Source organism: Agelaius tricolor, unplaced genomic scaffold, assembly GCF_023055355.1.
Source record: "Agelaius tricolor isolate 1412-34295 unplaced genomic scaffold, bAgeTri1.0.p SCAF_9, whole genome shotgun sequence".
Taxonomy (NCBI): Eukaryota; Metazoa; Chordata; class Aves; order Passeriformes; family Icteridae; genus Agelaius; species Agelaius tricolor.
In genome coordinates, this window is record NW_027269269.1 from 30,380,115 (window position 1) to 30,398,733 (window position 18,619).

Here is an 18,619-nt window from a genome sequence, read left to right on the forward strand (position 1 = left end):
GAAGCTTCACCTGAACCAATTCCCAGCTTTCATTGTCACCCTCACCCCATACTTATTTCTGTTACAAACAAGGCAGAGCTTTGTGGTAGTAGTGTGGCCAAAATATCTGTGCTGAGGTCTTTGTGCTGGCACATGCCAGCATGTCTACATGTCATGTAGGCAAAAAGCCTTTTCCTCCCAACCTTGTGAAACTTCAGCTGGAATTTTCTTAACTGCAGGATGAAGTTAATATCCTGCACAAACAGTAGGAATTCAGAACTTTACAAACTGAAAGCATGACCTTGTTGTAGGAAGTAGAAAGTGATCCTAAATGTAAGGGCTGGTAAGAAGGCCTGCTTAAAAAAAGCCATCTAATGAACAGCTGCTGTGATCTTGGACAGATTTTTCAGGAAGTACTTAGTGCTCATGGTGACCAGTAGGATTTATTTAGTGATGGTGTAAGCAAAACATAAAATTCTGAATAAAGAAATTTAGAAACCACTTATGCTACAGATTCAGCAGTGCTGAAAGTGATAGCTGCTGGTCAGGATTTATGCCAGCTCTCTTTTATGTTTACGGTTTTCTTGATCCAAACATGTCCTGACATGTCTAGAATTATCTAGCAGTGCAGTTTTCTGGAATAAGTGAAGGCCAAAAATGGGAGAGACTCCACTGAAATTATGACACCCAGCTTTATAGGTTTGGTTCAACATTCTTGTGAAGATGTAAGAAGAGGTTCTCTGCTCCTTTTTCTTAGAGTTTATTGTTAGCAGCCAAAGATGAGGTATTTTTAGACCAGTACTTATTTCTCAAAAAATGCTTTCAACCTTGCAAAGTTGGTTTATATATAAATAAACTCCTCCGTGCGTTCCCATCTGGTAACTTTTGAAATCTTCAGATTTGTTCACTGAAGCATGCTTCCTTTCTAACTCCCTCACCAATTTCCCTGCTGCAGAGCGCTGAAATTGGGAACAGTCTGCTAGCTTTATCTCCCCAGTGACACATCCTTTTCTCTCTACCCCAGTCCAGTCTAAATTGGATCCTTTCCTAGGAGTGCAGAGAAATGAGGGGTAAATAGGCTGAGTGATGCCACACTGGAAGCTGTATAGCTGTTGATGTAAATATCCTGGGAGTTCCAGACCACACCTGACAACAAGGGCCAGGTGCTTCCCCACCTCCTGAATGGCAGTCTGGTTGTTCTGCTCAGCTGTATCCAAGAGGGCATCCATGTCAGAGCAGATGTAACAAGGTAATGTGAGTCTCATTTTTATGCCCAGCCTCTCTTTGAATCTGCTGTGCCTGAGGTTCTCATGGTTGCAGTATGTTAAACCTTTCCTGAGGAACAACCTCGTGTCCCTTCTGACATGTTCTTTGACCTGAGATTGCTTGATGCTCTTGGCTGCAGAACTGGTTAGCGGGAAAATTTTGTCTTGTGAATGATTGCTGTAAAGGGCAGTTACTAAGAGCCAGCTGGGTCCATGAATGGGTTTCATGCTCAGCATTACAGTTCAACCTCTCTGTGTTTCTTCTTATGTCTGCATGACTTTGACCACATGACTTTTGAACTGAGCTTTCAGTGGAGTTTGAGTGCAGAAGGTGGAGTTCAGTTTGGGTTGGGATTTTTTATGGCCGTTAACTTTTTGTCTAAAAACGGGAACTAAGTTATGGGATCCCTTATGTGACACGTTGCTCCCAGTGTATAGTCAGTCTTCCTGACCCATTATTTTTGGGCTGTGTTGGGTGTCGAGCAAACATTGCAGCCACTTTACACTTTGCCAAGAATAGATTTGGCTTGGTTACAGAAGATGTCTTTGGAAATGGAAATATGCAAACTCTTGGTGCTTAACTATTAAAACTTTTGTGGTGTTTGCCCCACTGTCCCAGGAGAAGTGTGTAAGCACATCATTGCATGCTGCATTCCCCTACCAGTATCTTCTGAGCAGGTTTGTGGAGAAAAAAGGGAAAGGAATATAATGAAACTATTGGGGTACAACTTTCTCGTTTAGGTAGCCTTATGTATTTTCCATACCCAAGAGACAAAGAAACAAAAAAGAAGGTGTTGGGGGTAAGGCACCTGGCTGTGAGAAAGGTCTGTGGGTTCACCTCCCACAAAACTGAAGTGTGGCAGTGCAGGCTCTGGCCTAGCTTGGAAAATGGACTGCAGGGACAAAAGGCACCACAGGCGAGGCAGGAAGTCTTAATGGCAATAGGAAGTATTCAACCTCTTTGTATCAACTGTGCATCATTGTAAAACTGAATCCAAAGCTGCTGAGACAATGGCTGAGCCTTTGCATGACCTTGAGAAAAGCAGGTAGTGAAACACTTTATTTGGTGCACGGAGGCAGGAAGGAAGAAGGTCCAGAGGATCTTGAAGTATATTTGGGTGTTATCTGAAGTATCTTTTCAGCCAGTACGCAATCTCAGTCCTGAACACAGCATACTGTACAAGTGACAGTAAAGAAGTGACAAGCCAAGGACAGTATGTTACCTGGGAGTGGGAATTGCAGTCTTGTTGCTTAGATGGACTTTGAAAGCACTGGTTGCCTGCAGGGCATTAAAACATCTTTTCCTTCTAAAGCTCTGTGTCAGAAATGATCAGTGTTTGACAAATGTGACGGAGGTGGCTTGCACATTCCTCCTTGCAACATGGCAAGCCTAGGGAGACAGCACAGTTTTGTTTGTTTGTTTGTTTTTCTGAGACATTTCCAGCATTGCTTGTACTCTGGGATAAGGAAAGAAGAGAGTACACAGAAAGGGGAGATTGTGTCACCAGATCCTAAGACAGGAGTGAAAACTCCCAAATTTCTTTGGCTGTATCATAGTTGACTGCAGTTTTCTTTGAAAGTGGTTGGCTTATGTTACAGAGACTCTAGTCCAGGCTGTGAGTTTTCACTGAATAGGCACTGATTAAATTCCAAAGGATCTTGTAGATGTTTGAAAAGGTTATCACTGCATGCAGAACAAGTACCTCATACTGCTGCGATCCCCCTCATAGCAGGGATTGCCAGCCCTTGATTTACCCATATGTAGCTAAGCCTTTACATGAGAGAACAAATACTGTACTGGTTAAATGTTTCTTTAGAGTAACTGAGCTAACAATCTGGCTTAGGTTTTTTACCATGTATTAAGTTATTAAAAACTAATTTTGTAAGCAAACAACTCTTGTTTTGACTCAGTTTTACTTCAGAATAATCTGTATGGGTGTATTCTTTGCTTATATTGATACTCAAATATTGAATTTCACCTATGTTTTACACCATAGCCAGGATGTCCTATAAGGAAATATAAGGCTATTGCAATTTAAAAAGCCAGAGGCTACTGATAAGCCTGGTATTAAAAGGAATAAAAATCCAGTGGCGATCAGTTATAATATATTTTGTTTAATCTTGGTTGGAGTGTGGGAACCATCTCTGCTTGCTCATGTGTCATGGTGAGTGCCTTAATTGCTCCTCTTTTTATCCTTTGATGCTAAAGCTGAGGAAAATATCTTTGGTTTATTTTTGTCATGTATCTAGTAATTGGAAGTAAATCAAGTTTTGAAAGAAGCATTTCATTTTCTTGTGTATATTCAGGATGAGATGAAACAAAGTGAATTTTGTTGTGGCTTTCTATGGCAGTGGGAAATCACAGAGTTGTGTTCATTTCAGTATCGGTTGAGTGGTTTGCTTCAACACCAAAAAACTCAGAATATGCTTTGAGGCACTGTGCTATTGCTTTAGCTGTGTTCTGCAAAGACCAAGTACATGCCCTCATGCCTTTCACTATCCAGGGAAGAAGTTGTTTTTTGGGGGAGGAGTGTGTATGAATATGCTGGGAAACAGCATCCTTTCTGGTTAGTGTCTGGCCAAAGCGTTCTGTATTTTTAGGCAAGGTGTGCTTAGATTGCACAGTCTCTGGGCTGGCTGATGTGTGCTACCCTCCCAGATGACTGTTCTCCCCTAGAGAGGTTAACAGGCTGCTCTGCTCTGGAGTGCCATGACAGAGGCTGCTCCTGCCTCTCCCTGCATCAGCAGAGCAGGGCTGCAGTGTGTAGCTGCTCAAAGGCCACTGCTGCTTAGACGGTGCTCAAACACGCAGGAATTGTGCATGAGACTGTCTCAGGGGAGGTTTAGGTTGGATATTAGAAAAAGGTTCTTCCCCCAGAGGGTGGCTCAGCACTGGAACAGGCTCCCCAGGGCAGTGGCTGCCGCACCAGCCTGACAGAGCTCAAGGAGCTTTTGGACAACGCTGTCAGGCACATGTTGTGACTCCTGGGATGTCCTGTGCAGGGCCAGGAGTTGGACTCAGTGATCCTTGAAGGTCCCTTCCAGCTGAGCATATTCAGTGGTTATGTATGTGCAAAGATATGCCTGCCTGTCCTATAGAACCCTAAAATAGAATATGTATTGTGTTGCCTTTCTCAGTCACTCATTTCTGTGGGGTACTTGCTGTTACAGTATCCACATACAATTGCCATCATGGTACCAAGATGCATTGGGGTAAACTGCTGTTTTGGGGCTCCTTATGTGAAAACCTCCATTTGTTATTCCATAGCACTTCACACCTGCATGCACAAGTGTGCTTTCCATTGCTCCAGAGGCTGGTCCTGGTGGCTTTGGCTGCAGCCCTGGCATGCCGTACTTTTATGTGTTTCCTCTTAGCATTTCCATGCAAATTGGGGGTTTCAACCTCTAGCCACATAGGAAATACAACCATGTATTATGGTAGTTGTCTGTCTGAAAGTTGGTGTAAATGGCTTGCTTGCCATCGCACAGGTACTTTGTAGTGAAGCCTCCTGGAATACTAATGCAGCAAGCAATTACTTGAATCTTAAAATCATCTTTCTTTTCCCACTTCTGACTCATACAGAAGGCAGCTTCTGCAACAGAGTGGAAAGGGACAAGCAGGCAGTAGAGTCTCCTTCGCCACCTGACTCTGCCCTCCTCCCCATGCAGACCTATCTCATATGCAGAATGAGGCAGAGCCCCCAGGGGAAAAATAGCATCTAATCACAGCACTGGAAGCAGAGCGCTTATGCACGCAGGTGCTGGTGCGAGGTCACACAGCCTCCAATTTGCGTTCTATTTCTGAAGCCTGGAGTACTCAAATGACATTTTTCCTTCCCTCTTTCCCTCCTGCTCCCAAACCGTGTTTATTATATATCTAACTGCTCAAGGCCTGATGATTCTGTCATCTTTATTCATAAGTTGGTGAGAAGAAAAGATAGAAGCTAGACCTAAGCTACAGTCAGTATTTTATTAGCTTACAGACTCTGCTTACAAGGGAGGCTTGTGAGTGACCATTGCTAGAGGGTGAAAAGCCTTTTGGCTAAACCCAAGCAAGTGCAAGTCCTGAGCTGCAGCTCTGCAGGTGATAACTTTGCTGTTTGTCAGAAGGTAATACTTGTTAAGTCCCCTCTATCTTTCCTTATTATCCTGTTGAGATAAAGCTGACGTTTTATGTAAATAAGTCTAAGAGGGAAAGGGTTTAAAAGTAAAGTCTTAGTGTTTAAATCTGTAAGAATTTTACCACTGTGTGTGACGCATGTAATTAAAAAAACTGTAACACTACAGCCATGTAGTGTAATAGATGGATGTAAGAGTGGGGGTTGCTCCACAACCTAAGAAGCATGGGGCTTGTCTTACTCAAACTAGTGTCCCCTACACCATCACCTCCCCCGAGTTCTTCCATTTCTCAGAACATAAGGTTGAAAGTAATTAGAGGAGAGATAGAAGGAATGGTCCTAATCTTTGGGAACTATTTTCCATTCACTGAAGTGTGATAACAATTTTAGATCGGGTAGCTGAAATCTGGCATTAGTCTCTGTCTGTTGTTCTGTGATAACATTTTCCTGGGTTTCTCCCAGACTCATTAAACACCATCAGTCCCAGGAAAATCTAACAAGGACATGTACTCAGATGAGAGCTCTGCTGGACTGAAATATTAAACTATGAACATTCATAGCACTGATAGAAACTGGCAATTTTTTGTTGGATAGTTGCACTCATGCTTCACAGCTCAGGGTTTCCATGGGCTATTGATGCCAGCTGGGCTTTGGTAAGTTCTGGGCTCAGGCATTTAGGTCAAACCTGTTTTACTGCTGTCTAAAATAGTTGCTTTCCACTGTTCATGCATATGGCTAGCTTCCCTTTCATTCAGTAAAGTACTGTGTAGCAATTAAAAATATCACAATAGCTTTAGGCTTTTTCTTGGTCTCTGCATATTATTCTTCTATGCAATGGTCTCTGTAACCTCTTTAGGGCTTTCTGGGGTAGGAGGTGAGATTTTTTTTACAGGTGTGCAGTCTAAACGGCCATATGAATCTTTTAGTGTATATATAAACACCACTATTTACCATAAAGAGCTCAACAACTAAAGTAGTACTTGCTGCATGCCCTTTTGAGGTAATCTTTGCTGCTTGGCTCAGTTCTTTAGAGTACAAGCGTTCTTCCTTCTTTGCAATGTTTTTGTGTCCATAAAGGGCAAGAAAGGATAAGAAAGGATGTGTTTATTTTTACCCGTTTAGAAAGGGATAAAGCTTAGATCAGATCTGGGACTTGAGTTCAGCACTTGAGTAGCAACACTTACAAAGGCTGATGGAGACAAGTGAAATTGGATTTTGTTATCTTGTGTTAAAGGCTCTGGCATGCTCATATCTTTAAAGCATTAAAAGCTAAATGTCCTCAGATTCAATATCCTTTAGGCAGGGGAAATGCTAATGTGAATGTTAGCTACAAGCCTATCTTGCTATGAAACTCCATGAACCCGTTGAAAATGTTTTTCCAACATCTTAAAACTATTAATACCTTGACTAAAAAATTTATTTGGAGATATTACTGCACATTGATGATGCATTTTTAATAACCCTGCCTAGGAAAGAGAGTATTGGCTGGTTTATACAGACTCAAGTGGGTCGATAAGTGTGTAACAGATGCATGTGACATGTTGGAAAACCACTTACAGAGCAATAGCCAAGGTCACTCCTTGTCATGTCTGCAGCGTGTGGCAGAACTGCAGAGCCAGAACTCCCTCTCCTGCTCTTCCAGACAGGAGAAATGTGAACTCCTCTTCACAGAGCCATGCATAAATGGATTGCCTTCAGAAGAGGAGGACTCAGTGGCAGGAGCTGGTTACTATGGCTATATGCATTGCTCACTCTAAATGGAGGAATCAAGCCAACAATCACTGTATACATTAGCTATATTTGTATATGAAGGAAGCTCATAGCCAGCAGCTGTGTGAAGGTGTCGTAATGAAAATCCAACTTGGCTCATGCCAGTCAAGGACTTGGTGACTTTCATGCCTTTAAAGCAGCGCAGACTGAAAGCAGCAAAATCTAGGCACCGTGGGATCAGGTCCTTTGTCCTCCTTAAGCCTTTGTTTTGCTCTACAGAAAAATTTCTTCTTTTCTGTGCCCCTAGTAATCATAGAACAGCCCAGGTAGAAAGGTACCTGGGAAGATCCTCTGGTCCACCCTGTCATGGGAAAGGGAGCCCAGGTGGGATTATACAGCACCTGGTCCAATCTACAGCTTTCCAGCAATGGGGTCTCTCCTCTGTCCCTGGGGTAGAAATGGCAAGTCATGATTCTGGCTTGGAAATTATGGAGGTGCTAGCAAGCCTGGGCTCTGAGATACAGAATATGACTAAAACAACTCCTAACTGTGTTGGCTTCATAGTCCAGCCTGCAGCCAGCTACTTGTTGGGCTGTCATTGGAGCCATTTCCCCTTTCTCAAATGACATTAAAAATCATCAGTGAAGACAAAAGTAGCTGTGGGCAGTGAGACATCTGTAGCACAACCACAACCTTATTTTTGTTGCTTACAAATTTGAATCCCTTTGCCTTTCCTTTTTGAAACTACCCACTGAAGCTAGAGTTTCTGTGGGGTACCTAGCAAATTTTGTTGCAGGGTGGCTGTCAGAGCGGGCCATTGGCTTTTTCATTTATCCAGTGCTGCATAAAAAGGTAAGTATTTGATAAGTGAGGGGTTAAGCCAAGGCTGTTACCACCAAAGGCTTGCTGAAACTCTTGTTCCTGTCTCCAGTGCACAGATTTTCATGCAAGTGGGAGCAGTGGACTTGGGAATGCTCAGGAGGTGATTTATAGCACACAGCCCAAGCTGATGGAGCACTTCTATTACCTGCTGTCACTTGTAATTCCACTGTTAAGGCTGAAGAGGGTTTTGCACTTCAAACAGGGGCTGGTTCTTTAATCCCAATGGAAAATAGAGCATATTTGCTGCAGATGTAAAAGCTTGCCTTTTAAAAATGAATTTGGTTGTTGCAATCTACAAATATTTTAATTAGCCTGAGTTCAAATTAATTAAAAACTGTCATGTAAAGAATTAAGCACTTGCAGGTTTTACAGAGTTTTGAATGATCTTAATGGAATAAAAAAGACACTTGGAACTTTCCATATAATTAAAAATAATTGAAATCTTCTGCCTGCATGTATATTAATAAATCAGCTAATAATTAAGCTAAGTTATTAGCAGTGGCTGTATTTAATGTTACATCTAGAGTATAGCCTAAAAAAATTTTAACTAGTTCCACCATGAAACTGGAAACAATGCAATTTACCGTCATTCTTCTGCAGTGGCTGGGATGTCACTCATGGGAGAGACAGAGAACACACAGACTTGCACTGGTGGATTAGCTGTGTCACTTAGCTTTAGTCTTGAAAGGTTAAATAGCTTAATGGTTGAATGACTTGCATGTTTCTGCTTGAAATGTCCCCCATGCCACTGAGACCTTGTCTGCTGCTGGGAACAAGGGAGAACCCCAAAGAACATTTGTTGCTGGTAGGATCCCTCCAGCATTTCTTTGTATGTATTATGTGCTCTCCCTTTAGTGAAAAAAATGCCCTAACCGATATTAAAAGCCAAATCTGTGTGGAATGGGCTGCTTTGTGTGAGGCTTCAGTCAGGCAAACCAGGTGCCAGCCCCTTTAGAGTTTGGTGGCTGCTGGTTGTCTTATGCTTCTCCAGTGGCTCTGCCCTTAAAATAGCACTCTGCTCCTCCAGAAGGACAGAAATCTTGTACAGGAACCCCAGCTGGTGCCTCTCATTCAGTCTCCACACAGACATTTTGAAATAAGAACTTCCTGAAAGGGAGGAAAAAAAAAAGCCAGATAAAATGAATGAATGCTAGTGCTAGTGATTACTCATTCAAAAAGTCCAGAAAGGTGGAATCAGCTCCAAAAAGTCTCATAGGAATACAAACAGATCCCTTAGTCACAATCTGTCCTCACTGTGCCACAACATGAAGACTTTTTGAAGACTGTAGCTGCATGTTTCTTATTTCAATTCAGTTGGGTTCCTTTTGAGCTCATCTCTTAATTTCCTGGATTAGTGATGCTTGGTTGGAGGCTATTGGAGGCAACATCATTGTCATATTCCTAACTGTTATTCTGTCCTTAATATTTTACTTCAAACTGAGTACATAAATGCTGGGTTGGATTTACTTAGACTGGCTGATCAGAAATACCATTGGTGGGGGAGGATGGTATATATCCTCTCTGTATTTGCATTTTTCCTATTAATGATCTTTTCTTATCATCAGTTCACACAGAATTTTCAGCTTTTCTTTTATTTAGGGACTCTGATCCTTTATGGCTGGGAAGATATTCTCTTAGCAAGTACTGAAATCCTTTTTTTTTGATATTTGAGATCTCCAAAGAAACTGATAAACGTGGCAAGTTCTGAATCTTGTCAATTATGTCAGTGTTTACTATCTTTGGTCAGGTTGCAGCAGCAACCAAGGTGAAGTGTCCACACTTGTTTCATTGAGGGGTTTCTGGGGGGAGGAAGGGGATATCTTTGAAGACATTAATGAATAAAGGAGGAATAAGATTGAAACAAATCTCTGCTAGCTATTCTTTTTTGCCCATATCTGGTTGTCTTGGTTTGTAAAAGTGGAGCCACAAGCAATGAGGTCTGTTCTGCCATGTGCCTTCCCCCATGTCCAAGAAGAGAAAGGTGTGAAGGGAGATCACATGTCACCTCCTAGACCATCTTGTCCTTAGGTGAGGGCAGGGAGGGAAAGGAGGTGACACTGAGGAAAACCAAATGAATTTGCTCAGGTATGGCTGAGTGACTGGTTTAGATTCCCTTGGAATGCCCCCACTCCGAGCAGCTGTGGTGGCTGGCCCCCCGTGCCCCCACACACACGTGCTCCCCGTGCTCGGCTCCTTGCTGCTGGACTGGACAGTGGGACACAGACAGGAACCCCATCCAGTGAGGGAGCACAGGGCCAAAATTCCTTTCTATTGCTAATACCTCTGCACTTCTGATTCTGATAACAGTGGTAGGAGACACTTGCAGGAGATAACAGGATTATGGCAGGCGTAGCTGAGTCCCAGAGCTTGGCTGTTGTGAAGGCACTCAGGCTGCTCTTTTTTCCATGTCATGACTTTATCAGTGATTCGGGGTCAGGGGTGTGGAGTTCATCTCAGCAGAGCCCCATGTGATGTGTCACACATTGTTACTGCTAACAAATAGGCTGTGGTATCAGGAATGGGGAGAGTGTGGAAGGTTCTGTTTCATTTGTCCTTTTGGACCTCCTCCCATAAGCTTCATACTTTTCTTTAAACTGTCATTAAAACACATCTTGAATCTGTGGTCTGAAAGACTGTGTCCTTTCTGGTTAGGGAAATATTTGGGTTTGAACTTTGAACTTCATGCATATGCTATGAAAAAAATCAGGAAGACCTGTCTGCATTGCCTGAGTATGGGACAAAATGGTGCCTACTACTTAAATGTCATTTGGTTTATTATTTCTGGGGAATGGATCTATACATCTGCTTTCTGATTAGTTCTCTTGTTGAAATAAATTCTGCCCATTGGTGTCATACTTTAATGGGCATGCTTTTTACCTGACAAGGTACAGACATCCTGTGTGGCAGTAGAAAACTGTAAGCAGTTCAGGTGTATTCAGGATAGTTTTCCACTTGTTGCAAATAGCTAAAACCCAAGTCTGTGTGTCCAGTGAAGAGTGAGCCAAATCTTCCTTCAGTGTAACTGGAAGTATAAAGGGTATTGCTATCGCCTTTGAATGTATCTACCTATTCTGCTGTGAACAACAGTGCCAATTTGTGCATTGCTCCTTACAAGTGCGGGACGTAAAATCTGCTCCTCTCATTCTTCATTCAGAATAAACTGTTTGGGTGAGAAACAACTTGCCATTCACTTTTACACAGGTAAAATTCCTACTTTAAAAACCAAGCAAGTGTGACAAAGATGACCCATGTGGTGAGAAGCCTATCTGCCGACAGAGAAGGGTGGGGCTTGCTCTGAGGGCACTGTCAAATTCTTACAGCCCTATTGCCTGTACTCTTCTCCTGGTCCAACAGCATGACCATGAACACACTGCCTAGTCCTTCTTTGAAGGTAATCTTCTTGTAACTCCACACAGAGAAATAGTGGGAATTGAATGCCTCATTATTTATATGGATTTAGCCCCTACCTTTGCCTCAGTTTCCCTTTCCTAGAAAGATGACAGCAATTCTGGCATCACACCATTTATTTAATTTGACTTTCCTTCTAACCATGACGCCTTGCATATATTGAAGTATGAAGGTGTGTCAGTAACGGATAAAGGTAGGCCTCCAGGCCATGCTGGCAATCCAATGGAAATCACCTGAAATTTAAATCTGCAGTTCTTCTCTGTGGTTCTGGTGCTCATTTGGGTGATGACAACAGAGGAGATTTTTCTGCTCTGGAAAATCCCTGTTCATCAACTGCAGTACAAGAAGAACCAGAGAGTCTACCAGGACCCTATTGCTTGACAGGCAAGAGGCAGAATGATCCAACTCAAAAAATACAGCTTCCTTTTCTTTTCTCTTTTTTTCTTTCTTATTTTTATATAGCATATTTTCACACCCAAAAATAGCCTATATTTTTCTCAAAGTTCTGTGTTAAATATTTTAGTTAGCCTCCTGCTGTAAGTTTGGATCCTCAGAAAAACATCAGGTTGATTTTTAAAACATGATATACATTTTTTCTATAGCTGTATAAACAAAAATGTTATTTTGTTGCCCTTGTTGCAGGAGTTATTGTTTGGATCTCACTCTCTTCTCTAGCAGAAGCAAGGCACAGCCACCAGACCTGCAGAAGGGCATCTGGAAAGGTAAGATGGAATGACAGTGTACACCCACAGAGTGGTAAACAGACTTTCAACCAAGATTGCTCCCAAATGCTCTGCTGGTGGAGAGATTTGAATAGATGAACCTGCTAGTGAGAAGTTGCTGTGGGGCATGCTGCATAGATCCAAATCCAAGGTTTTCTGCTGAGTGAGTTTTGATGAAAATGAATCACTCAACTGGGTTGGCGATCTTGTCAAATGAGTTCTTTAGTGCTTTCATGCTGCTGAGCTACTGGTATTTAAAGTGAAGTTTCAGAGGGGTCCACTGAGGCAGGGCATGTATTCCATTCCTGTTCAGCATTTTTACAGCAATCTAGCTTTGCATCATCATACTGGATATGTTAATATTTTCTTTCCCTTTTCTTTTCTAGACCATTGGGTGAGACTGAAATGCATATAACTACATACCTAGCAGATATTTTGGCTTTGTGCAAGAAGCCTCAAGTACATGATCTGATATTATTTTGTTCCATCTCCTTCATTATTTTTTTCCTGTAAAGACAAAGTGCATATTTCAGTTACAAAAGAAAAATAAAAAAAGAGAAAGAAATATATATTTGAAATCAACTCAAGTCAATTCTGTTACAACAGAATTGGCTGCTGCTGGGGATCCACTGTGAATCTGAAGAGAATTGTGCCTGTAACTTCACTGGAGATCTCAGCTGCTGTTGTGCTTTTATCACTGTTATGACAAAATTGGTTGTCCTCTTCAAAGGCAATGCTGGGCTGGTCTCAGTGATGGTGTCTCCATGTGTTTTGGTCTCGGTAGGTAGTGCAACCTTTCTCCAGTGGCATGCATAGGTTCCTCTGGGTGGTCCAGCACAGCCTTTTCTCACCATCCCTCTCTCCTGTAACTCCTGTCATCTCATCACTCCTGGCTCTGCCCTTCTGGAACAGGTCCCCCCTTCCCACCTCGCCCCGTTGTGCCTCTCCAGAAATTACCCCAGTGTCAGACATGATGTGTGCTCGTCACACAAATGGGAGCACTCTGTGCAGAGGAGAGGCTGAGCTCGATGTGCTTGGGGGGCTTTGCTGGGGGCAGGATTTCAGCTCCAGCATTGGGGGAGCACAGCAGGGGGAATCTGCCACGGCTCGGCTGTAGTACAGCAGCACTGGCAGGGTCAGTTCTGCCGGTCTCCAAGGAAGAGGCTGTTTTATCAGTTACTGAGCCCTAAGTGTGGAACATCACAGCTGGGAGGGGAGAGGTTTAAAAAATGAACTTGTTTTCACATTTATAAGTCTATATATATATATATATGTATAGATATTTATAGATATACACACAGATGTATAAATATATATGCGTGTCTCTCCTATATATACACTTACATGCACACACTAGCCAGTCATATTGCTGATGGAGAGAAGGATGTCATGTCCATTTTTGGAGGTGTTTAAATTCAACTGACAAAAAGTGTCAAATCATTAGGCCATGTGAAAAGCACAGACTTGTGCTTTTTCAGGCAGAAGGTAATACTCCTGGAAATAGATTTTCTTTAAAAACTGGCCTTAATATTTCAAGAAGCTTTGCTGACTGAATTTTCAGCAGAGGAGACCAGCCCAGTGTATGTGTACTTGGAAACAAATAATGTTTTGTTGTTGCTTACAGAATGTAAATGCTGAAAAACTCACACAGTCTCCTTCCTGCAGTGTTTTCCTGCTAAATTAACATCATGTCAATCACATTGGGTTTATTCCGTGAGCACTTGCAAAGTTATTAAAGTATCTCCATGACAATTGTTTCACCAATTAAACTGTCTCTGCGTGTTTTAGTGTAGCTTGTAGTTGTCATAAGGTAAACAAAAGATAGCAAACAATCCTTGACTGAAAGTCGAGTTATGACTCATAGAGTTACAGCAGCGAAAAATTGAAAAATCACAAACCATCCTGTGCATGAATATTTTACTTCTTTCCCCCTCAGTCACCTGAAAAATAAGCTTCCACAGCAGCAAAACCAGACAATCAGCAACTACCCCTACCCATACCTGCAGGGCAGGCTCTGAATCCTTGAAGCTGAAATATAAGAAAGCCAAAAAAAAGGCAAGTTGTCTTGCAGGAGCTTGGCACCAGGAGCTGGAATATGTTGTGTCTGAAGACCTAGGAGTATTTTAGGACAGCGCTGCCTATTGAAATGGAAATGTGATTTTCAGGCTGCTTGAGCAGACAGAGTGCATCATAGTCAGAGGCTGAAGTAGGCTAATGAAGTGCCCTGTCTTTGAAGTCAGATTGCGTAATACAAGCCCCAGAGAGACGCTTAGAAGATTTCTTTTTTGCCTTGCATTGATCAAGACTAAAATACTTCTGCTATTAGTTTCAGAAAGGTTTAATGGAATTGGTGGTGGGACTACAGAAATTCCAATGACATGCTATGCAAACAAAAGCTTCGTTAATGAATACTCAAAAGATTAACCTGAACTGCCTACATGCATTATTAGTGCTTTTAACCCCCTGCCTTCCCCTGGTGGTTATGGATAATGCAGAGTAGTTTAAGGAGAGGTGGGGGAGGGAAACCCAAAACTCACTAATGGCAATTAGGCTATGTGATAGTTGGGAAAAGGAGGCACTGCAATTCTCAAAACATGCCATTAATCTCTGACCTTATTGGCAGGTTGAGATGCTCAGGATCATTGGAGATAGAAAACTTCCAACAGAGCGCATTGGTGGAGTGTGGGATGCGGTCAAATTTGGAGAAAGAAGAGTGACAAGGCACATGACAAAAGCTTATTTTCCCTCCCCCAGTACATCTTCAGAGCCAAAGAACTGAGACCATTTATTGAACTAGGTTCCCTTTTCATCTTCTTATTTTTCTTATGGCTGTGAGTCACTCTGAGATTGATTTATCAGCTCTGTTAATCTGCTCTCAAAAGGCTGTCAGTCTCACTCCCAGAAGCCAAGCTCTCCCATTAAAAACCTGACCTATTTAAACATTCTTAAGATACCGTAATGATTGAATGTCAGCAGGGGAGAGGCAGCAGTGACAGCTCTGAAATGTTTATTGTCCCAGGCCGGACTAGGAGGAGAGTGTGCTGCTGCAGCCTGGAGCACTGTGCTTGGCATGGGATCAGAGGCTGAGGGACAGGCCCTGCCAAGCTGGGAAGATCGGCAACGCTCCTGTGGTTTGGAGGGTTAATGCTCTGAAGTCCCTGCTGACCCCATGCTGCTCAAAACGGGGAGAGGTGTCAGGGGTTTGCATGTTGATAGCAATAGATCACAGATTACAGTGGCTTAAATGCCACTTAAAACATTTTTGGTGGCTTAGGAATTATTTCACGAGTCATATTTGTATGAAAGCAGATGCTTTCCATAGAGAGATTTAAATTTCTGTTCTACTGTCACACCACACAGTAGCTGTCAGCAAAGAATTAATTGAGGAAAAATATTTAAAATTATGTTGCTTCCTTAAAAAGAAAGGAAGGTAAAGAGATGTTACTGATACCTCTTCAGGCTGCTGGTACATGTGTCCATGGCCAAGCACAAGCACTGCAGCAGGGGGAGCACAAACGGTGGCAGAGACCTGAAAATCTCCGGTCTAATAATGGGAATCTAGCTGTCATAAACATACTTTCAATGTACTGTTCAGTGCCAATTTTTTCATCCTTAAGAGATGTAGCAGAGTGCAACTATTTTTAAATCTAAGTTTCTCTCCCCCTCCAATTTTGCTTTGGGCCATCAGTGGCTTGAGGAATTAAAACATAATTCTTCACAAGACAAAATAAATCACTTGTACAGAGTGGGCCTGGCTTTGCTCCAGGTTAAGATGTTAGCACCTTTCATCTCCTGAAACTATTCCCAGATGGATGAACTTTCTAATCCAACTAAGTCATTTTGGTTCTTTCCCATTTGTTTTTTAAATAGATGCTGCAACAGCAGCATGGACCAGTGACCAAAAAAAGCCCCTGTGGAAAACAATAGGTTCTTATTCTTTTTAGATGCATCTTGTAGAATGATAGTCTTTCTGCTTTTTTTATAGAGCAACCCAGAGGATCCTGACTGCAAAGATATTTTCTCCAAGCATCTGTCTCTTAAACTGGTGTCCTTCTCTCTCATTGATCTTGCTTTTCATGAGTGCCAGGTTATTACAGTAAACATTTTATTAAGAGTAGTCTAAAGGCCAGCTTTTGTCAAAACCCAGCTGGCTGGTTGATCTTTTTGTCTAAGAAAATAGAGAGGGTTCATAACTGAGCTTTTTACAGAACCAATATGTCAACTTTTCTATATTAGACCACAATATTGACACCATCTTCTGTCTAGAGCTGATAAGTGTTATTGCATTCCTTTCCAATATGTAATATTATTAAAAATAGTTTAGTCACAAGAGCTCCTTATCAAAGACCCTTGTTTCCCTAGAAACAGTGACCAGCATTAACCTTTCTAAAAGTAGCCCCTGCAAAAGAAAATGTCTTTGGTTGTCCCTGTTACAAATTTAATCTAGGGAAAATGTGCTGCAATGTCTGTTTCATATTAAGAGAAAGCAAATAAACTTCAGAAAGGCAGGATTAATGTGCAGCATCCATTCACATCAGGCTAGCAAAAAAATAAATTGATTGTGTTTGAACCAGTTATCTGTGTCCCTTTCTAAGCAGCACAAGCATTGAAATTGCTTTAGAATTAGCTAGGGAAACAGTTGTTTGCAACCCCAAAAAAGAAAAGGGAGGCGTGGGAGCAAGATTGTAGTGCTCATGCAGGACTGATGAAAGCTGAATATTTGAAGAACAGAGAAGATGTAAGTGATAACAGTGTATTGTAAGAAGATGGCTTCTTCTAAGCAATGTAGGTGGTAAATGAGAATATTGTGTTTGGAAGTAAAGCTCCTGGCTATGTGAGAGAGGAGCAAGAGGGAGAGAGAATCAGCATTTTATATCCTCATGGCTTGAAATAATCATATTCTCAGTCTTCCCAGCAGATTAACAATGTCCATAAAGCTTGGTGATGCTTGTGATTTACCTTGTTTCCAATTATGTGATCAGGAGCATCTGCTTGAGTTTACATAACCACTCACTGTTCACCTCAGCAGCCAAAATCACCACCTCTCTATTCTTTTTTGCCAGATATAAAGCAAAAAGATGGTGATTTAGATCCGACACACATCTGTGTGGCAGGGCACCAAACACCTCTAAAGCAGCAGGTTAGGCGGCAATTCTGGTGTGAGTGTGACAGCCAGTCCAACCCTAGAACGTGACACAAGCTGCTTGTGTTCAGCTGGAGTGCAGGTTCCTTTCACAGATGAATCCAGACCAGGATGGAAAGCTTCATCCCTAGCTCTTATCCCTGTCTCTGCTCCCTAGCAGAGCACTCTTTTCTCTAGTCTGTCTGGAGGTGAGCATGTCTCTAGCACAGCAGTAGTGATTCCCTATCTCTTGGTTGCATTCCCCAAATGCTAAAAATACCAAGTTACCAAAGCGCTCAAATCCTCAGAGCTGCCACATCAGTCTCCTGTCTTTGAGCCTATCACTTCCAGAAATTCCTGTTTCTTACAAACCAACTTTGTCTGTACAACCTGTCCCTGTCCAGTCATCAGCATAACAGCTTTAAAAATAGCAGACTCACTATGCAGACATTTTCCTTCTTGCCTGGTCACAAACCAAGCCACTTGTTCTTGTGGGTATCTAGGAATTCAATGAAGTTGTGGATAAGCTCCCTCCTTGCTTCCTTGGAATTGAGTTTTGTAGAGCACAAATATATTGTCTTCCCTTGTGGCCAACAAGCATTTTCCACAGTATTTATTTTCCTTTCTGCTTTTATATTCAGCTTATGCTAGAACCAAAGGAAACCTATATATCTACCTATGCTGGTAAAAGCAAATCAGTCTGGCAGTGTCAGTTGTTTTGTTACTTATGGATTGCAATGAAATGAGACCTGAGTTACTCATGGTGCTTGTTTCACAGGAAAAATGAGTTTACAATAAAAAGGCCAGACATTGCCTAAATTGGGACTCATAAATTAGTTTCCTGAAGCAAAGGACTCGCTAAAATTGATGCTTACTTGGTTCTTTATCTGTGATTCACTTTCTGGGCAGACTCAATACATTCTTAGATTTCTTCCCTGTCTCACCTTGTTCATAAACTGGGGAACACCTGTGTATTCCAAACCTGAGCCTATAGTCTTGGCTTTAAAACTCCTGGGGCCCAAAAAGGGGTTTTAAAGCCCTTGGCTGGGATGTGAGAACCCACTTCCTAGCCCTGTTGCTTGAAGGGAATTTGGCTCACATAACCAAATTCCCTTAATAATCACTTATTCCTGGTGCAAAAAGCTTTGATTTTCATATTCCAGAGGAGTCATGTCTGAATAGTCTTAATTTACACACACACCCACACCCACACCCACACCCACACACACCCACGAACCCACAGTAATTAAGTTCTGAAGCACTTGGAAAAGCATTATACTTGCCCTAGTGAAAACACAGAAGCAGGAAAGGCTTCTTCCATGAAGTCATGGAGCAAGAATGAAAGCATGGTGAGGGGTGGTGGGACCAAGAGTGCCATTCCTCACTGACATTCCTGCCGCCCTTCGTCAGGGC

The 18,619-nt window shown here is 42.2% G+C and overlaps 1 protein-coding gene across 1 annotated transcript in view; it reads left to right on the plus strand.

Annotated features, from left to right (window-relative positions):
- The first annotated feature begins 11,544 nt into the window (after positions 1-11,544).
- MYH15 (myosin heavy chain 15) overlaps positions 11,545-18,619 on the plus strand; it is a 52,611-nt gene continuing 45,536 nt past the window's right edge. The window contains exon 1 of the mRNA XM_071433489.1: positions 11,545-12,084. The gene's annotated coding sequence lies outside the window, so the exon portion shown is untranslated. The remainder of the gene's footprint in view (positions 12,085-18,619) is intronic.